The sequence below is a fragment of the Phascolarctos cinereus genome, unplaced genomic scaffold (genome assembly GCF_003287225.1).
Source record: "Phascolarctos cinereus isolate Bilbo 61053 unplaced genomic scaffold, phaCin_HiC Scaffold_4;HRSCAF=312, whole genome shotgun sequence".
In the NCBI taxonomy this organism is placed as follows: Eukaryota; Metazoa; Chordata; class Mammalia; order Diprotodontia; family Phascolarctidae; genus Phascolarctos; species Phascolarctos cinereus.
The window spans coordinates 695,227,502-695,244,823 of NW_027555847.1; the positions used below are offsets into that span (position 1 = coordinate 695,227,502).

Sequence of the window (17,322 nt, forward strand, 5' to 3'; positions counted from 1 at the left end):
GCCCCAGTAGTTATCAGCAGGGCCAAGTGTTTGTAAGGAATGCTAAAAATAACTTTACAGCGTCTTACACAGTGACCATCGAGTGTGAGACTTAGGAAATTTTTCCTACTCTTGTGAAAGGATTCAGAAGTCCATGCCTTCCATTCCTCAACTAGAAGTGAGTATAGAAATTTGGAACTTGCCAAAATGCAATGAAATGTGGAGCTTCAGGCACCCATTTTTAATTATTTTAAATTTTAAATATTTTAAATTTTAAATATTTTGTCACTCCCTTCCATTAGAGGAAAGGCGTATTAGATAGGGTTATTTCTGTGTGTGGATTGTGAAGCTCACAAAATTGTTGGCATAGTGTAGTCTAACGAAGTAGAGAACTTGTTATGAATATGCGAATGATTCTTACGGACAGTTTAAAATGTTTTGTCAGTGCTGAGAGTGCTAGGCAGACACTTAATAGCTGTGTGACCCTAGCCAAGTCATTTAACCACTGTTTGCCTCAGTTTCTGCATGTGTGAGATGGGGCTTATGATAGCATCTACCTCCCAGGATTGTTATAAGGATCAGATGAGAACATATAAAACTTTGCAAACTTTAAAGTGCTTTATAAATACTAGTTATTATTATAATGATTATTGTTGTCAGTAATAGTAAAAGCAAATCTAAAAGGAACTGCTAGCCATACTGGACAATCCCAGAGATTTAAACAGGAAGAAGAGGGAATGGTTACTCTGGGTGCTGCTCCAAATGGGGTTATGAGTAAGGAAAGATTGACACTTCCAAAGAGTAAGAGGTGATCCTGTCCCATTTCTTCCCCCAGAGCCAGCCACCACGCAGATACTGCCCCATCCTCAGTGAAGACAGCAAGTGGTAACACAGAGTCATTATGATAGGGGCATGTCAGCAAAGCACATCCTGGTGATACTCAGCAGGACCAATTTCTCCTATCTGTCTGAGCCTGATATTAGGACAAGAGGTGTTTCATGTCCCGGTGAATGAGCCAGGTGGATTTTTCAGCTTCCCTTCAGTGGCGCCTCTGCTCACAGCACCAGCAATGGTTTTTACTTTATGCCAGAACATAGTTGTTATCTTTAAACTATCTGCTTTTCTGTTTTGACCTGGAGACACTGAATGCTGTGTTTATCTTCATTCCTTCCATAAAACAAGCCTTCTGTCCAAAATCCTTGTCCCACCCCTGGCCTGACCCTCTGGAGGTGGTTTGAGACAAAAGGGCTAGAGAGGAAGTGTTCTAGAAGGGAGAATGGAATCACCAGGCCCATTTAAAAAAATTCGGCATGTAGTATTAAAGTTCCTGCAGATTCTCAGCGCGGTGAGGCCTCAAGGATGTATGGATGGATGGATGGATGGAAGGATGCTTCTTGCCACTGTTTTCTCCAGTCACTTCTGTGGCAGCTTCAGTATTGTTCTGACTGGCAGCTCTTTTGAGATTCTGCCCTCCCTGAGCAGAAGGAAATGGCTGTGATGTAGTCTGAATCACCGCTGATAGCATTTATGATTCTTGTGACAGATGAGGTCAGAGAATGACAGAAAGGCTAATAGGAGGAAACTAGAATTTTTACTTTACACACCGTGCCTGTTTTCTGCACTTCTTGGCATCAGTTGGAGCTTAGATAGATATTGCCATCCTTTGCATTGCTGTTGCTAGAGCCTCATAACATTGGTGTAGCTTTGTAATAAATGATGACCGAGGAGCAGTACCAAAACTTGTATAGTAGGGAAGGAATTCCCAACCTTTTCAAGAATGAGTACCCCCTTCTAACATAAGAACATTTTGCAACACCCCTTTCACTACCACACACAATAGTAATTGCGCTGTTAGTGTCCACTGAGAAAATACATAATTGCAAAAAGCTAGTATCAATTCAGTAATACTTTTTAAAAAAACATTTTAAATTATTTTTTATCAGTAATACTTTTAAATGAATTTGTATCTTATTCATCACAATAGCATCTACATACATTTGAAGACTAGTGAAACATTCAGCATATAAAAAGTTAACTTATTTGTGAATTCACATTTGGATTCTTGGAACCCTTGAAAAAATTACATTGTCCAGAGCCCCCAAGTTGGCAGCTACTGCCCTAGGACATATTTTGGCGCGGCATTTGCATTTCAGGGGGATGTACAGAGGCGATCTTATGGAAAACATGGTCTTTTTCTTCTGCTAGAGCTTGGTCACCTTATTAACTTATTCTTAATAAAAGGATAAAAGGAACCTGGAGGGCCATGTGTGGCCTTGAGCACCTCAGATCTAGCTGATTCTTTTTTGGCTTCTAATTTCTCTGCTGAGGAGAATGACCTGTGTATTGGAAATCACGGCCGGGGTAGAGGGGGAGGGGGAAAGGCTAACAGGAAATTGATATTCAGGACAACAGAACAGCAGGCACTGATATAACATTTTAAGGTTTGCAAAGCTCTTTACAAATATCTCTTCTGATCCCCACAACTATCTTGGGAGGTAGCCCCAGATTTACAGTGAGGAAACTGAGGCAAAGAACAGTTAAATGATTTGCCCTTGGTCACACAGCTAGAAGGGTGTTGAGGCCAGATTTGCACTCGGGTCTTCCTGACTCCAGGTCCAATGTCTATCCACTACACCACTTAGTTGGCTAAAGATAAGGAAGGAGGTGGTAACAGAGCACCTAACTGCCCTTGAATTCAGATCCCTAGACCCCAGTGAACGACATCCTTGGGTACCAGAGAGAAATAATGTGATTGCTGAGCTGGTAATACTTTATAGACAGTTGAACAAAGAAAGGGTGCCACAATATTGGAGAAAGGCAGATGTCCTCATTTTCAGAAAAGGGAAGAGCACAGAGCCTTGAAAACTATAGGCCAGCCAGCTTGACTTCAGTTCCTGGGAAGATGCTAGAACAGTTCACTAGGAAATGGTTGTGAACATATAGAAAGGGGAGGGGTGATTACAAAGAGTCACGTGACTTCATCCACTGCTCCTGCCAGCCTAGCTTCATTTCCTTTTTTTGACGTGATTATTAACTGGTGGATGAGACAAATGCTGTGGATAAGCCTTTGGTAATGTATCTCATAGTATTCTACTGGTAAAGATGAGGCGATAAAAGATTAAACAATGACTAAACAATCCGATGGATTTGGAGCAGGTTGGACAGCCGGACTCAGAGAGAGAAATTGTGGTTCCACATTTGTGTGGCAGGTCTCTGGTTTAGTAACCTAATCCTCTGCGCTTGGCCTCATGCCGTTTTTATAAATGCCTTGGATAAAACCATTGGTGGCACGCCTGTCACCTTTGTGAATGACACAAGTTTGGGAGGGATAGCTAATGGCCTAGATAACAGAGTCAGGATCCAAAAAGATGGTGGACAGCCATTGGATTGAATGTAACAAGATGAGATTCATTAGTAGTGCGGCGTTCAGTCATTTCAGTCATGTACGACTCTCTGTGACCCCATTTGGGGTTTTCTTGGCAAAGATGCTGAAGTGGTTTTCCATTTCCTTCTCCAGCTCATATTACAGAAGAGGAAACTGAGGCAAACAGGGTTAAGTGACTTGCCCAGGGTCACACAGCTGGTACATGTCTGAGGGCTTCCTATCTCAGGTCTTCCTAACTTCAGGCTTAGCACTCTATCCAATGCACCACCCAGCTGCCCTTGAGATTCATTAGAGATGCATGTAAAGTCTTATACTTAAGTACAAAAGGAAAAAAAAAGCAGATTCACAGATACAAGAGAGGTGAGGCTTGGTTAGATAGCAGGTCTGAGAAAGATTCAGGAATTTTTGTGATCAGCATGAGTCAGTAGGGTTATGTGGGAACCAAAAAAAATTCATAAGCTGACATTGGGAGGCACAGCTGGAAAATGCCCTTTTTTCTTTCTTTTTTCTTCTTTGTTGTAAGGGATGGCCCTCTGGGTGGGGGTGGAGGGAGTGCTATATTGGGAAATTTAGGAGATATGGAAACAAAAGCTATCAATAGAATTTATAATAGATTTTACTAATATCTTTTGTTTTTACATTTCCTTGATTTCCTCCAATATTCCTCTCCCTTTCCTCTCCTAGAGAGTTATGCCCGAAATAAAGGATGTTTAAGAGGAAAAAAAAAAGCAGCAAAACTTATCAATACAATACAATACAAAACTAACATCAATACTGCCCCCCCAAAAAACAACTGGCATTCTATGCAGTGTCCTGAATCCGTGGACTCCCTACCTCTGTCAAGGAGTGGGAAGAGATGTTTCCTTACATTTCTTCTTTGGGACCAAGCTTTTTTCTTTTTTAATTATTTTGCAGCTTTCATGTTTTCTGGTTCTTTTCATCTGCATTGTTGTAGTCGATAAGAAAAATTTCAAAGAAACAAATGAGAAGCGATGAGGAGGAGCAAGAAGCTGACAGCCCGCCGATCAGACTTCCTAGGCAGTGTTGCCCTCAGTTCACGGCTCCAAATCGCCAGCCAGCAAGTGTTTATGAATTGACAGTAATGAGATGGGGAGGGTCCAGAGATCCTCCAGGCTGGTGAAAGGCTTCATTGGAGTCAATGGCATATCGGACAAAGGATTTGGATTTGTTTAGCCCAGAGAAGGCTTGGGGAGGACATAATAGGGATCTCCAAGTCTTTGAAGGGTTATTATGTGGTAAAGGAATTAATTAAATTAGGATCAAGGGATCAAAAGATCACAGATTTCTAACTGGAAGGGAATGTCTAGTCCTCCTTGTACAGATGGGGAAACTGAGTCTCAGAGAGGAGAAGGAACTTGATCAGCATCCCCCAGGTTGTGAGTGGCAGAGCTTTCTTGTTATTTTTGGCTCTAGAGGGCAAAATCAGGAGCTGTAAGAAGAAGGTGCAAAGCAGCCAATTCAAGCTTAACAGCAGCGCAGACCTCTAAATAATTGGAGCTGTCCCAAAGGGGAATGAGTTTTTGCAAGAGAGACCCCTTCTAGCTCAAGATCCCAGGTACCCCAGTGGAAGCAGTGGTGAGTTATCCTGACTGGAGGGTCTCTGTTCAGAGGATGGATGACCACTCTTTGGGTCTGTCACGGGGGAGATTCCTTTTGGGTATGGGCTGGACTGGACGGCTGCCAGGGTCCCTTCTATTTCTCAAACTCTGCGACTCATCACTAATTTAAAATTGCTCTTTCCAAAGTCACCAGTAATGTCTTCATTCCCCTCTGATGTTCTTTTCCTGATGCACGTCATTCTTTGTCTTTGACGTGGCTGTCTGTTGCCCCCAGCATCCCCCTCCCCCAGACCTAAACCTCTCTCTTCTCTGGGTGGTTCTCTTTTATTTCTTCCACTTGTCTGACCATCCCTTCTCAGTGTCCCCTTGTTAGATCAGAGAATCATAAATTTAGATATGACTCAAATTTAGATATGACTCGAAGGTCATCTGATTCAACTCTCACATTTTACAGATGAGGAACCTAAAACCCAGAGATTTTAAATGACTCATTCAGGATTGAACAAATAGTGAGAGTCAAGATTTGAACTCGTGTCCTCTCACTCTAGAGCAAATACTCTTTCCACTGTATCACCTAATTTTGATCAGTCAACAAGCAGTTCCTATGTGGCAGGCACTGTGGTAAGTGAAGTAAGTGTTATTAGCCCCGTTTTACAGTTGAGGAAACTGAGGCAAAGATTAAGTGATTTGCCTGGGGTAACCCAGCTAGTAGATTCAAACTCTGGTCTTCCTGACTCCAGGTCCAGTGATCTCTCCATTGAGCCACCTACCTGCCCCTCACCACATAGCTTCCTCGAGGAGCAAGCTCACATTTTAATGAGAGACACAACATACAAATAGCTATATGCATACATCCTTAACTGTGACTCTATCCTTAACCCATTTCCTATCTCCTTTTCTCTCCTGCTTTGACTTCTTTTATCTTCCATGGGTTCATTATTGCCTCTACAGATTGTGTGTGTGTGTGTGTGTGTGTGTGTGTGTGTGTGTGTGTGTGTGTGTACCCAGCCCTACTCTCTCTCTCCTGTGCTCTGGCCCTACCTACATCACCAATTACCTTTTGGACATTTCAAACTGAATCATAAATTTAGAACCAGAAAGGTCTTTAGAGGCCCTCAAATCTAAGCCTGTTGTTTACAGACAAGGAGATTGAGCCCAAAGCATTGTAAGGACTTGCTGGGAACACACAGTACGTTTCTGAGGCAGAATTTGGACCCACTTCTTTCTGATCCCAAGTCCAGTGCTCTGTCCACTGTGCCGTGCTTCCTATCGGTGGCTCATAGGCGTAGGCATCTCAAAGTCAGCATATCCAAAAAAGAATTCGTTATCTTTCCTCAGAAACCGGTCCCTCTCCTGAGCTTACCTGTTTCTCTCAATAGCAGGACCATCTTTTCAGACATTTGTTCTCCTAAACTCCACACTCTCCTCCCCCTCATCCCACATATCCACTGAGTGCCAAGTGTTGTCTTTTCTACCTTCTCAACATCTCTTGCATCTGTCCCCTTCTCTCTTCCCGCGACCATCCCACCGTGCAGGCCCTTAGCATTTCCAGCCTCAGCTGGTGCAGTAGCCTTCTAATTGCCTCTTCTCTGATCCATCTGCTACAGAACTGCAAGGGGATCAACTCCGGCCACTCCCCAGCACTTCAGGACCAGATAGAGAATCCTCTGCTGGGCTCTCACAGCCCTTCACAACATGCCATCCTTCTCCCTTCCTTTCCATCCTTCCTGCACCTTCCACCCCCATCCTCCTCTCTGCATTCTGGTGACACTGGGCTTCCCAAGAGAACTCTGCCCCCGCTCCAGCACTTTACTGGCCCTTCTCCGTGCCTGGAAAGCTCTCCCTCCTCTTCTCCTCCTCTGGCTTCCCTGGCTTCCAACCTCCTACGTAGAAAGCCTTCCCCTTAATGCTAATGCCTTCCCTTAGTGATCATCCCCCATTTATCCTGTATACAGCTTGTTTGCGTGGGGTTGTTTACATATTGTCTCCCAATTAAATTAAATTGAATGCCGGGAGAGCAGGGACCATCTCTTGCCTTTCTGTGGCAGCTGGTGGCACAGTGGAGAAAATCTGGGCCTGGAGTGAGGAAGTCCTGAGTTCAAATCCAGTCTCAGGCACTTGCTAACTATGAGACCCTGGGCAAGTCACTTAACCTCTCTTGGTCTTCATTTCCTCAGATGTAAAATGGAGCTAATATCAGCACTGACCTCTCAGAGTTGTTGTGAGGATGAGAATATCTCTCAAATGAGATAGTATTTGTTTAAAAAAAAAGGCACTTAGCACAGTATCCACCATATAGCAGGCAGCATATCAATGCTTATTCCCTTCCCCCATCTTGGTACTCCCAATGCTTAGCACGTTGTCTGGTACATAGTAGGCACTATATCAATGCTTATTCCCTTCCCCCATCTTGGTACTCCCAACGCTTAGCACGCTGTCTGGTACATAGTAGGCACTATATCAATGCTTATTCCCTTCCCCCATCTTGGTACTCCCAATGCTTAGCACGCTGTCTGGTACATAGTAGGCACTATATCAATGCTTATTCCCTTCCCCCATCTTGGTACTCCCAATGCTTAGCACGCTGTCTGGTACATAGTAGGCACTATATCAATGCTTATTCCCTTCCCCCATCTTGGTACTCCCAATGCTTAGCACACTGTCTGGTACATAGTAGGCACTTCCTCAGGCAAAGACTAAATTGGGAACTACTATACAGAATTTATTACACAATGAAGTATCAGGTCTGGGCTCAAATACACACACACACACACACAAATTATTGCTACTATTATTAAAGTGGTGTTTGATACTTAAGAATTTGTGCCCGGTAAGAAAATACTTATCTTGCCTCTTCCGTCCTCACAAACACCTCCCCAAACACACGTAACCAATTCTTAAAGCAAAGTGCCTGTCCAGCTTCATCGGCAGGCCCTTACTCTCAGTTCCTCGGTCTCCTCATATGTAAAACAAGAGTAACAACATGGCCCTCTCTGAGGGTGGTAGTAAGAAAAAAAAATCCTCGTAGCACAATGACATTCAATGCTCTGAAAGCATAGAATGCCACAATAAAGGCTGGACAGGTAACCCTGCTGTTATGGAAATAGAGGAGAAAAGTCAGCAAGCTCTTTCTTTCTCAGCCTCCTTCCTCCAACAGTTAAAACCATGACTTTGTTCATCTCTTTTCTTGTCCTTTTTAAGTTTCAGCTTTGGATCTTAAAATAACTGCCCTCAGTCCTCAAAAGAGAAACTGACCCAAATATATCAAGCACAGTCCCATTGGGAGCTGGACTTGGCACAAGGACACTGGGAGCGTTCTGGGGGTCTCACTTCGGCTCAGCCCCATCCACTTAGGCTATCCCAGACTGGACATGCCCGTGGTCGTTAAGCTTCTTAGCTAAATCTATAATTTGACAGTTATATCAGGATGACTTTGAGTTCAAAAGAAGATCAGTGTTGAAAAATTATACATATATATGTATAGGCAATTGGGGTTGAGGGACTTGGCCAGGGTCACACAGCTAGTAAGGGTCAAGTGTTTGGTCTGAGGCCGGATTTGAACTCAGGTCCTCCTGACTTCAGGACTGCTGCTCTATCCACTGCACCACCCAGCTGCCCAAAAAATTATTTTTCTAAAAAACGTCTTTTACACTTAGATCTAGGAAGGAAGAAAGCATTAAATGAAAACCCTCCCAATTTGGGTCTCCCTGTGTTAATGACATGTAGAGTTCATGCCAGCTCTTTGGAACTTGGAGAGGTGATGGCCTAATTAACTATCTAGTTAGCCTCTAGCCTTTTTTTTAGCTCTTTCTCAAGTATTAAAGATGCTTTCAAAGTAAAAGGTAGGTGTTAATCCCCCTCTGGACACCACCTGAGTAGCTTTGTCCCAAGTCCTCTCTTCATTTAATATTAAGTCAAGGCCAAGTCATTTCACCTTTCTCAGCCTCAGTTTCCTCATCTGTAAAATGGGGATAATAATAGTACCTACCTCAAAGAGTGGTTGTGAGGATTCAATGAGATAACGTGTAAAGTGCTTTGCAAATGTTAGGATTGATGATGCATACTGTCGGCCTCCAGAGAAAGAACTGGTATTGTTTGAAGACAGACTGAAGCATACTATTTTTCACTTTTTTTCTTCCATTCTTTTTCTTTTATTCAAGTCTTCTTGTACAAAATGACAAGTGTGGAAATGTTTTAAATAATTGCACATGTATAACTTATATCTGATTGCTTACTGTCTCAGGGAGGGGAGAGGAAAAGGGAGGCATAGAATTTGGAACTCTAAACTTTAAAAAAAACAAATGTCAAAAATGTTTGTAAAAATTTTAACATGTATTTGAGGAAAAAAGAAAATATTGTATATTATATAAAAATATTTAAAAAAGAAAAATCAGTCAGAAAAAATTACATATAAATATTAGCTAGTGCTGTTATTACTAATGATAGGAGAGTAGGCAAATAATTTTATTTAACTTTATATTTCTTCCCTAAAAGAATGCTAACAAACCTAAGGGTATAATTTAAAGGTGCCTCTGAGAGACTTTGAGCCCACATATTTGGGCACCCCTGTTTGGTTGCATATTCACAAAGGGTTTGGATGAATTGTAATATAATGGAAGTAATAAAAATAGCAGTTTTGCTAACCTTCAGCGGGGCAAAGAAGTGCCTTTCATCCATTTCTCTCCCCAGCTCTGAATGAACCTGCCTTACTGTTCTAGAACAGTTCTGTACTGTATTTGGCTTTGCCAAAAGTAGCCTAGTTATTTCTGGTTTCATTAATTGGGCGGATCTGCCAACTCTATCCATAGAATGTAGGAACTGCCTTTAACTCCACTTCCGGCGTCCAGCGGTCTGATCATGTCTGAGACCTCAGCACCCCTGGAGCCGTGATCCTCCACGCACCATAAACCAAACACGTCCATGATCCTGAACTCTGAAATGCTTCTTTCTGACCACCTTCTGCTCACCACCTTCTCATTCCCATTGAACTTACTCTGAATTCTCATGGAAATGTGTTTTGTTACCCTTCTACCTGGGCCTTACACGCCATTCCTTTCCTCCTCCTCTCACCACCACTCCCTCAGCTGACATTGTGTCTCCACGATCAGCAGCAACCCTGGTACCTCAGGACTGGTGGCCTTCTCTCCGTCCTCGTCCTCCATGATGTTCGTGCCAGTTTTGACACTAATAACTACACCATCCTTCTGGTTGTTCTTAGCTCTCTAACTGCTACTTTCTCGCTCCTCCTCGGCCTCTCTCCCCTAAATATAAGTATTCCCCATGGCTCCATCTTGGACCCTCTCTTTTCCTCTATACTCTCTTGGCTGCCTTATCCAGTCCTATAGGTTCAACTGTTTGGCACAGAATGAACCCCAAGAAGCATTTCTTGTTGGTGAATATTGGAAGGCTTTTTTAATAGAGCAAACAAATGTCTGCTGAATTTGAGTTTGAAATAACTCCAATGAAATAGTACAAATTTCATTAAAGTACGACTGGTCACAAACAAAGGTTTGACTTATTCCTGGACTATGCCTCTCAGAAGCTGCTCAGGGCAGCTAGGTGGCACAGTAGATAAAGTGCCAGGCCTGGAGTCAGGAAGACTCACCTTCCTGAGTTCAAACCTGGCCTCAGACACTGTGTGACCCTGGGCAAGTCGCTTCACCCTGTTTGCCTCAGTTTCCTCATCTGTCAAATGAGCTGGAGAAGGAAATGACAAACCGCTCCAGTGTCTCTGCCAAGAAAACGCAAATGGGGTCACGAAGAGTCAGACGTGATTGAAAAGACTGAATAACAGTGCTTTTCAGGATAAAAGCAATGTAATACCTTGGTTAAAAGGGTCCCACAACATTTGGAAATGAGAAGTTTTATTATCAGGCAATCAGAAGCAGGTCTAGCCTTCAGCCCAACACAAAGCCTGCCAGAGAAGGAAGAAAATAATTTTAGAATCTAACAAGTTGCATCGCCTTTTCACATGGTAGCTGTGCATTTGTTATAAACAAGATATTTTAGATTTCTATTTAATGAATAAATTCTGGCCCATTTCAATATTATTGTCTCATACTGTAAGTCCCCAAATATATGGAGTTTTTTTTAACCCCTTCATGCAGATAGGTTAGAAAAATGTAGCAATCTGTTTATGTCTGACTCTCCTCCTTCTTGTTAATGTCTTCTGAAGAAAGTAGCAGAAACAAAGAAAACAGAAGTAACACTCATGTCCATCCATTTTGCTATTTGTGGGCAATTTGAGTGAAAAGATCTGGTGAAAATCATAACTATAACTGGAGATATCAATTATCTCTGCAGCATTCATTCTGTGCATTCTCTGAAGCTTCCCTGAACACAGTACTCCATCAACAATGCCCAATATTTGTGCTGTGTGGCATATAAGGGAAGCAGAGGACACAGTGTGTTCTGCCTTCAGGATGTTGTAACTTAGTTGGAAGATGAAAGTATGTCATGAAATAACCAGGAAATACGATACAGTGAAGTACTAAATGGGCGCCTAGGTGGCGCCATAGTGCACAGAGCTCCTGGAATCAACAAGACTCGTCTTCCTGAGTTCAGATCTGTCCTCAGACACTGTGTGACCCTGGGCAAGTCACTTCACCCTGTTTGCCTCAGTTTCCTCATCTGACAAACGAGCTGGAGAAGGAAATGGCCAACCACTGCAGTATCTCTGCCAAGAAAACCCCAAGAGGGGTCATGAAGAGGTGGAGGTGATTGAAACGACTGAGCAGCAGCAGCAGCACCCAACATTCCCAGGGTCATAGCTTCAGATCTGGGAGGAGCCATAGAGCCAGAGCCGTCCAGGCCCGGAAACTGAGGCCCAGAGTGGTTGTCACTTCCCCAGAGTCACGTAGTTGTTTAGGGGCAGAGCCAAGTCTAACGCCGCCCCTCTGACTCCAACTCTAACATCTTCCCTGGGCACCTTACTGCCTGTCAAGGCTTATGGAGAAAGAACGTTTGCAGCAGATCCTTGGAGGACTCTGTTCATTTGGGTTTCGCTTACCTGAGGTGTTACTAAAGGAGAAAACAAGGTTAAGTGGTGCCGGCTTATGGCAGACGTTAAAAGCTGGACCAAAAAATGCCTGATTCTTGAGCAAGGGAGGCGTGATAAAGTGATGTTTTAGCGTTAGTCTGACAGCAACTCCTCCCACTCGAGAGTTGTCTGATTTTCAGATTCTCCTATCAGGACCATTTCCGAAAGCTGCTCAGGGCTGAGCTGAGAGATGACCTGAAATGACGATCTTTTCTCCAGGAATCATCTTGCAGCTGACTCAGCTTCCCAGACAGCTCCTGAGAAACGGGTTTTAGTTCTGTAAGCATTTTTGCAAAGACCAGAATAGTGGCATCAATAGCTGTGCCTGAGCCAGCGTGTAAGCAGGTGCTATGATCAGGAAAATTTGTCGGTCCTGAGAGGTTCTCTTCTTTCTGCTGCTTCGGAGGAATTCTGAGCCTACAGCCCTAAGCAAGGAGGGCCTCCTCCTCGCCCGCTCCCCTTACAGAGATCTAATGAGAGGCAGCCCGGTTCGTAGGAAAGAATGTTAAACAAAGCTACCCAAGGAAGAGAGACCAGGGCTCAGATCCTGCCTCCGAGCCTTACTAGCTGTGTGTCCATGGACAAGCCTTTCACTCTCAGAGCTTCAGTTCCCCTATCATAAAACAGAGATAACAATGTATGATAACTGTGTCAAAAGGCTTTGTGAACCTCAGTGTGCTGTGTGAAGATCTGGGCCTCCCTCAGTTAACAGAATTGGTTTTAGTTCTATAATCTTGCGATGTAGAATAGAATGGTTTGGCCTCTTCACCTTGCCTTTCCAGGGCTCAAATCATAATTTCTTTGGTTAGTGACCATTTAGGATGTGTGTGAACATGTTAGTTAAACAAACCTGAAGACCAGGAGAAGCCAGAAGCCATAAACTAAGCCTTTCTGAGACTCCTGCTTAAAATGTGTGCTCCATCTTCCCTGGCCTCTCGCTCCGCTCTCTTTTAGAGGAATCTTGGGGAGACCACCTACAAAGGGGCAGTCAGCTCTTTGAACTTTTCAGAGGAGAGATGTTCCCCAAACACAAGTTCGTTATTTGGTCCTCATAGCAGAGAGAATGTAAGTGGTGGATTGGGCCAAGAAGGAGCCCTGGATTTTGTTCCTGGTCCTGCCCCTATTTTCTCTATGACTTTGGGGTTTTTTTGTTGTTGTTGTTTTTGGGGGTTTTTTTGTTTTTGTTTTTTGGCTAGGCAGTGGGGTTAAGTGACTTGCCCAGGATCACACAGCTAGCAAGTTTTATGTGTCTGAGGCCAGATTTGAACTCAGGTCCTCCTGAATTCAAGGCCAGTGCTCTATCCACTGCACCACCTGGCTGCCCTTTCCCTATGACTTTGGACAGGTCATATCCCCACAACCCCTGGTCCCTAGGGAGAATAAGGACCAGCTGACCAGACACCAGCATCATAGAGTTTAGTTCAAGCCTTGTTCATTTGGCCCTGAGAGATCCTGGGACTGGAAGGCATTTTGTCATCAGACAGTGTTTGGAGTAATTTCCCAACGATGATGGGGCTTTTAAGCTCTAAGGAGCCTGTTTCTATATTGGGGCCACAGAGAGAAAGAAGCTTTGGAAGCCACTCCTTCACGATGTTGTGTGTGTGTAGGGTGATGTCACTAAGGCCTCCTACCTAATGAGGCTCTGCTGACCTGGAGGCAGTGGGTGAGGGGTGGCAGAGAAGCAGATTCAAACTTGGTAAATTAGAGATGTCTCCAAGAGGAAGGGGCTGCTGTGGGCCTCCGTGGTCTCAGATGTGCCTTCCAGCTCTGAGATTTGGTGATGAGACCTCAGATCACTGGGTCCAGGCCTACATCTGAAAAGGAATCATCTCCGTGTCAATAGACATCTGACTCGTCTCTATCTTCCAGATAAGGATGAAGAAAATCCAGCTAAGGGCAGTGCTTTTAACCAGTTTTTAAAATGTGAAACGTCTGTTTTTATTATGTGCTAAGACCCTTTTTAAACTTGTAATTTTCTGTGGTCTGCATTTATTCCTTCAGAGTTATCTTCATGTGGTGACTGCTGGGCCAGTGGCCACTGGAGAAGTCCTTTTACCATCGGCCTCAGGATAATGAACTGCTTAATGGGGTTGGGGGGGGGACGACAGGTGAAGATTAAGAGAAGTCATGACTTCCTTTTGACTGGAGGGTGTTCTTCCTTTTGGTTTGTTTTTTATTCAGTTTTATATTCAGTTTTGAATTCTCTCCTTCCCTCCACCCCTTCCCCCATACATTGAGAATCCAAGAAATATAATACCCATTACACACGTGAAGTCACGCAAAACATATTTCTGCATTGGCCATGTCAAAAGAGAGAGAGAGACAGAGAGAGAGAGAGAGAGAGAGAGAGAGAGAGAGAGAGAGAGAGAGAGAAGAAGAGAGACAGAGAGAGAAGAGAGAGACAGAGAGAGAACAGAGAGAGAAGAGAGAAAGAGAGAAGAGAGAAGAAAGAAGAAAGAGAAAGAGAGAAAAAAGAAGGAAGGAAGGAAGGAAGGAAGGAAGGAAGGAAGAAGGAAGGAAGGAAGGAAGGAAGGAAGGAAGGAAGGAAGGAAGGAAGGAAGGAAGGAAGGAAGGAAGGAAGGAAGGAAGGAAGGGAGAAAAATATGCTTCCATCCGTACTCTGTCAGTTCTCCCTCTCTCTCTGGAGGTAGATAGCGTTTTTCATAGTCAGTCCTTTGGAATTGTGGTCAGAGTTACTATGTCTATCACAATTTATCATCGTTACAATGTTACTGTTGCTGTGTAGATTGTTCTCCTGGTTCTGCACACTTCACTTTGCATCAGTTCATACAGGTCTTCCCAGGTTTTTCTGAAACTATCTCCATCATTTGTTAAGGCACAGTAGCATTTCCTCATTTCATATGCTCTAACTTGCTCAGCCATTCCCCAATGGATGGGCATCCTCTCAGTTTCCAGTTCTTTGCCACCACAAAAAGAGCTGCTATAAATATTTTTGTACACATGGGTCCTTTTCCCATTTTATGATCTCTTTGGGACATAGATCTAGAAGTGGTATTGCTGGGTCAAAGGGTGTGCACAGTTTTCTAGTTTTTTGGGGTATAGTTCCAAGTTGCTCCCCAGGATGGTTGGATTAGTTCACAACTCCACCAACAGCGCATTCATGTACATTACCTCTAGCATTTGTCATTTTCCTTTTTTGTCAGTTTTGTCAATCTGATGGGAGTGAGGTGGTACCTGAGAGTTGTTTTAATTTACATTTCTGTAATTACTAATGATTTAGCATTTTTTCATATGGTTATTGATGGCTTGGATTTCTTCATCTGAAGACTGCCTATTCACATCTTTCAACCATTTATCAACTGGAGAATGGCTCTTATTCTTACAAATTTGACCTCATCCTCTATGTAGAAATGAAATCTTTTTTTAGAGAAGCTTGCTACAAATACTTTCCCCAGTTTTCTGCTTCTTTTCTGTTTAGTCACAGTCATTTTGTTTATGCAAATCCTTTTTAATTTAATATAATCAAAATTATTCATTTTACTTCTTTATTTCTCATTTGTTCATGAGCTCTTCCCCTATCCATAGATCTGACAGGTAATTTCTTCCATGCTCTGCTAATCTGCTCATGATATCACCCTTAATGTCTAAATCAGGTCCCCATTTTGAGTTTATTTTGGTATATGGTGTGAGTTGTTGGTCTATGCCTAGTTTTTGCCAGATTGCTCTGCAGTTTTCCCAGCAGTTCTTGCCAAATAGTGGGGGTTTGCCCCAATATCTGGGATTGGAGGGTGCTTTTTTGTACAGCATGGTACAGTCATTGTGAATTTGCCTGGCCCTCTGCTAAGTACTAGACAAAAAACTCCATAGACACAACATGGTTCCATCTTGGCTCTCACAATCTATGACAGAAGTTCTCATACAACTCCTTCAAGGCATGCGCAAGGTCAAAACTATTTTCATAATAATACTAAGATGTTTTCATTTCTCATATGGTAAACATCAGTTGATGTAACCAAGATGAACCAAGGCTCTTTGGGGGTGGGTCCTCAGTAATTTTTAAGAGGTTAAATGGGTCCTGAGTTACCAAAGAAAGAGTTTGAGACCTTCTGGTCTAAGATATGAAGCTGAAAAAGAACCATCTAAAGGACAAACAGTGAAACCTGGTCTGACTTTATGCTTGACCTGTGCTGTCAGCAGGCCAGAGGGGGAAGGGCAGAGCTCAGGAGACATGAGTGTCCTGCAAGGGGGACACTCATAGCCGAGACCCAGAAACCAAGTAGGAAAGGCATGTCAGGACCCCAAGTGCTGGGGCTGCCTGAGCTGCAGGTTGGCCTATGTTAGAAGAGGACGGATGCCACCTGCTGGACAAAGCGATGCTGTGCTGGACAGTGGAGGAAGGAGCTGGGACCTTAAGAGGAGGAGGAGAAGCCCAACGGCCCCGCCCTGAGCCACAGAGGCTCCAGGGCCTGCAAAGGGATGTGTTGGCTTTGAGCAGTAAACAAACCGGTTTGTTCTTGGGGGGTGGAGAATTGCAAAGCTTTCACACAAAGACAAAAGCCGCAGTTTTGACAAGCGCCAAGTTTTCTGCGTTGCCATCTCAACAGTCCCAGCCAGGGCCACGTTTCACTGTGTGTGCTTGACGTACAGCTGAGACCCAGTCCGCTCAGTGGGTTATATGTCTGTAATTGTTGACCCAGCTCCTCGCCCCCCACATTGGGACCAATGGACCAGAACGGCTGCTTCACGTCCCTTATCTTGAAGATGTTACAAATGCCTGAATGAGCCGCTCTAGATGCCTTCACAGTCATCCCTATTTCTCCTTGGCCCTCCAGTTAGACATGGTATGCATAGAGCGCACTGTCTGATGCCCAGAATGGTCAGATACCTAAATCAATATCTTTATCGTCCCTTTATCAGAATCTAAATGCAGAGTATTTCTCCTGCATTGAATCTTAGCTGTCTCCCCCACTCTGGAAGTCAGTAATATTGCTACTCCTGGAGGTCAAATGAAGAAGCGTTCTAGAGGGAATTTGTTGGCCTTTCTTTTAGGTTTTCTGGACTTTCATTAGTATCAGAGGAAATGTTCCCAGTGTGGAAACTCCCTCTGCTACTACCGATCACCATCTCATCTGCAGCTTGTAGTTCCAGAATTATCTGACGCTGAGTAATTTGCCCACAGTTACACAACTAATATGTGTCAGAAGGGGGATTTGAACCCAGGCTCTCTGACTCCGAGGCCAAACCTTCCATCCTCTCGCTTCACCGCCTCTCCCTGAATGGTCAGTGTTGGGACAGGTGAAGGGCTCCCTTTTCTGAGGTGACCACGGCTTACTCCCTGCGTACCCAGACACATGCTGCCCAGCGACAGTGTGCTAAGG

General features: G+C 43.8%; 1 protein-coding gene across 6 annotated transcripts in view; it reads left to right on the forward strand.

Annotated features, from left to right (window-relative positions):
- Positions 1-17,322, forward strand: part of CCDC92 (coiled-coil domain containing 92) — a 45,674-nt gene that overhangs the window by 18,876 nt on the left and 9,476 nt on the right. For 2 of the 6 annotated variants that reach the window (XM_020970248.2, XM_020970252.2), the window contains one exon: positions 4,799-4,960. The exons of the other annotated variants lie outside the window; for them this stretch is intronic. The gene's annotated coding sequence lies outside the window, so the exon portion shown is untranslated. The remainder of the gene's footprint in view (positions 1-4,798; positions 4,961-17,322) is intronic. 6 annotated transcript variants of the gene reach the window in all.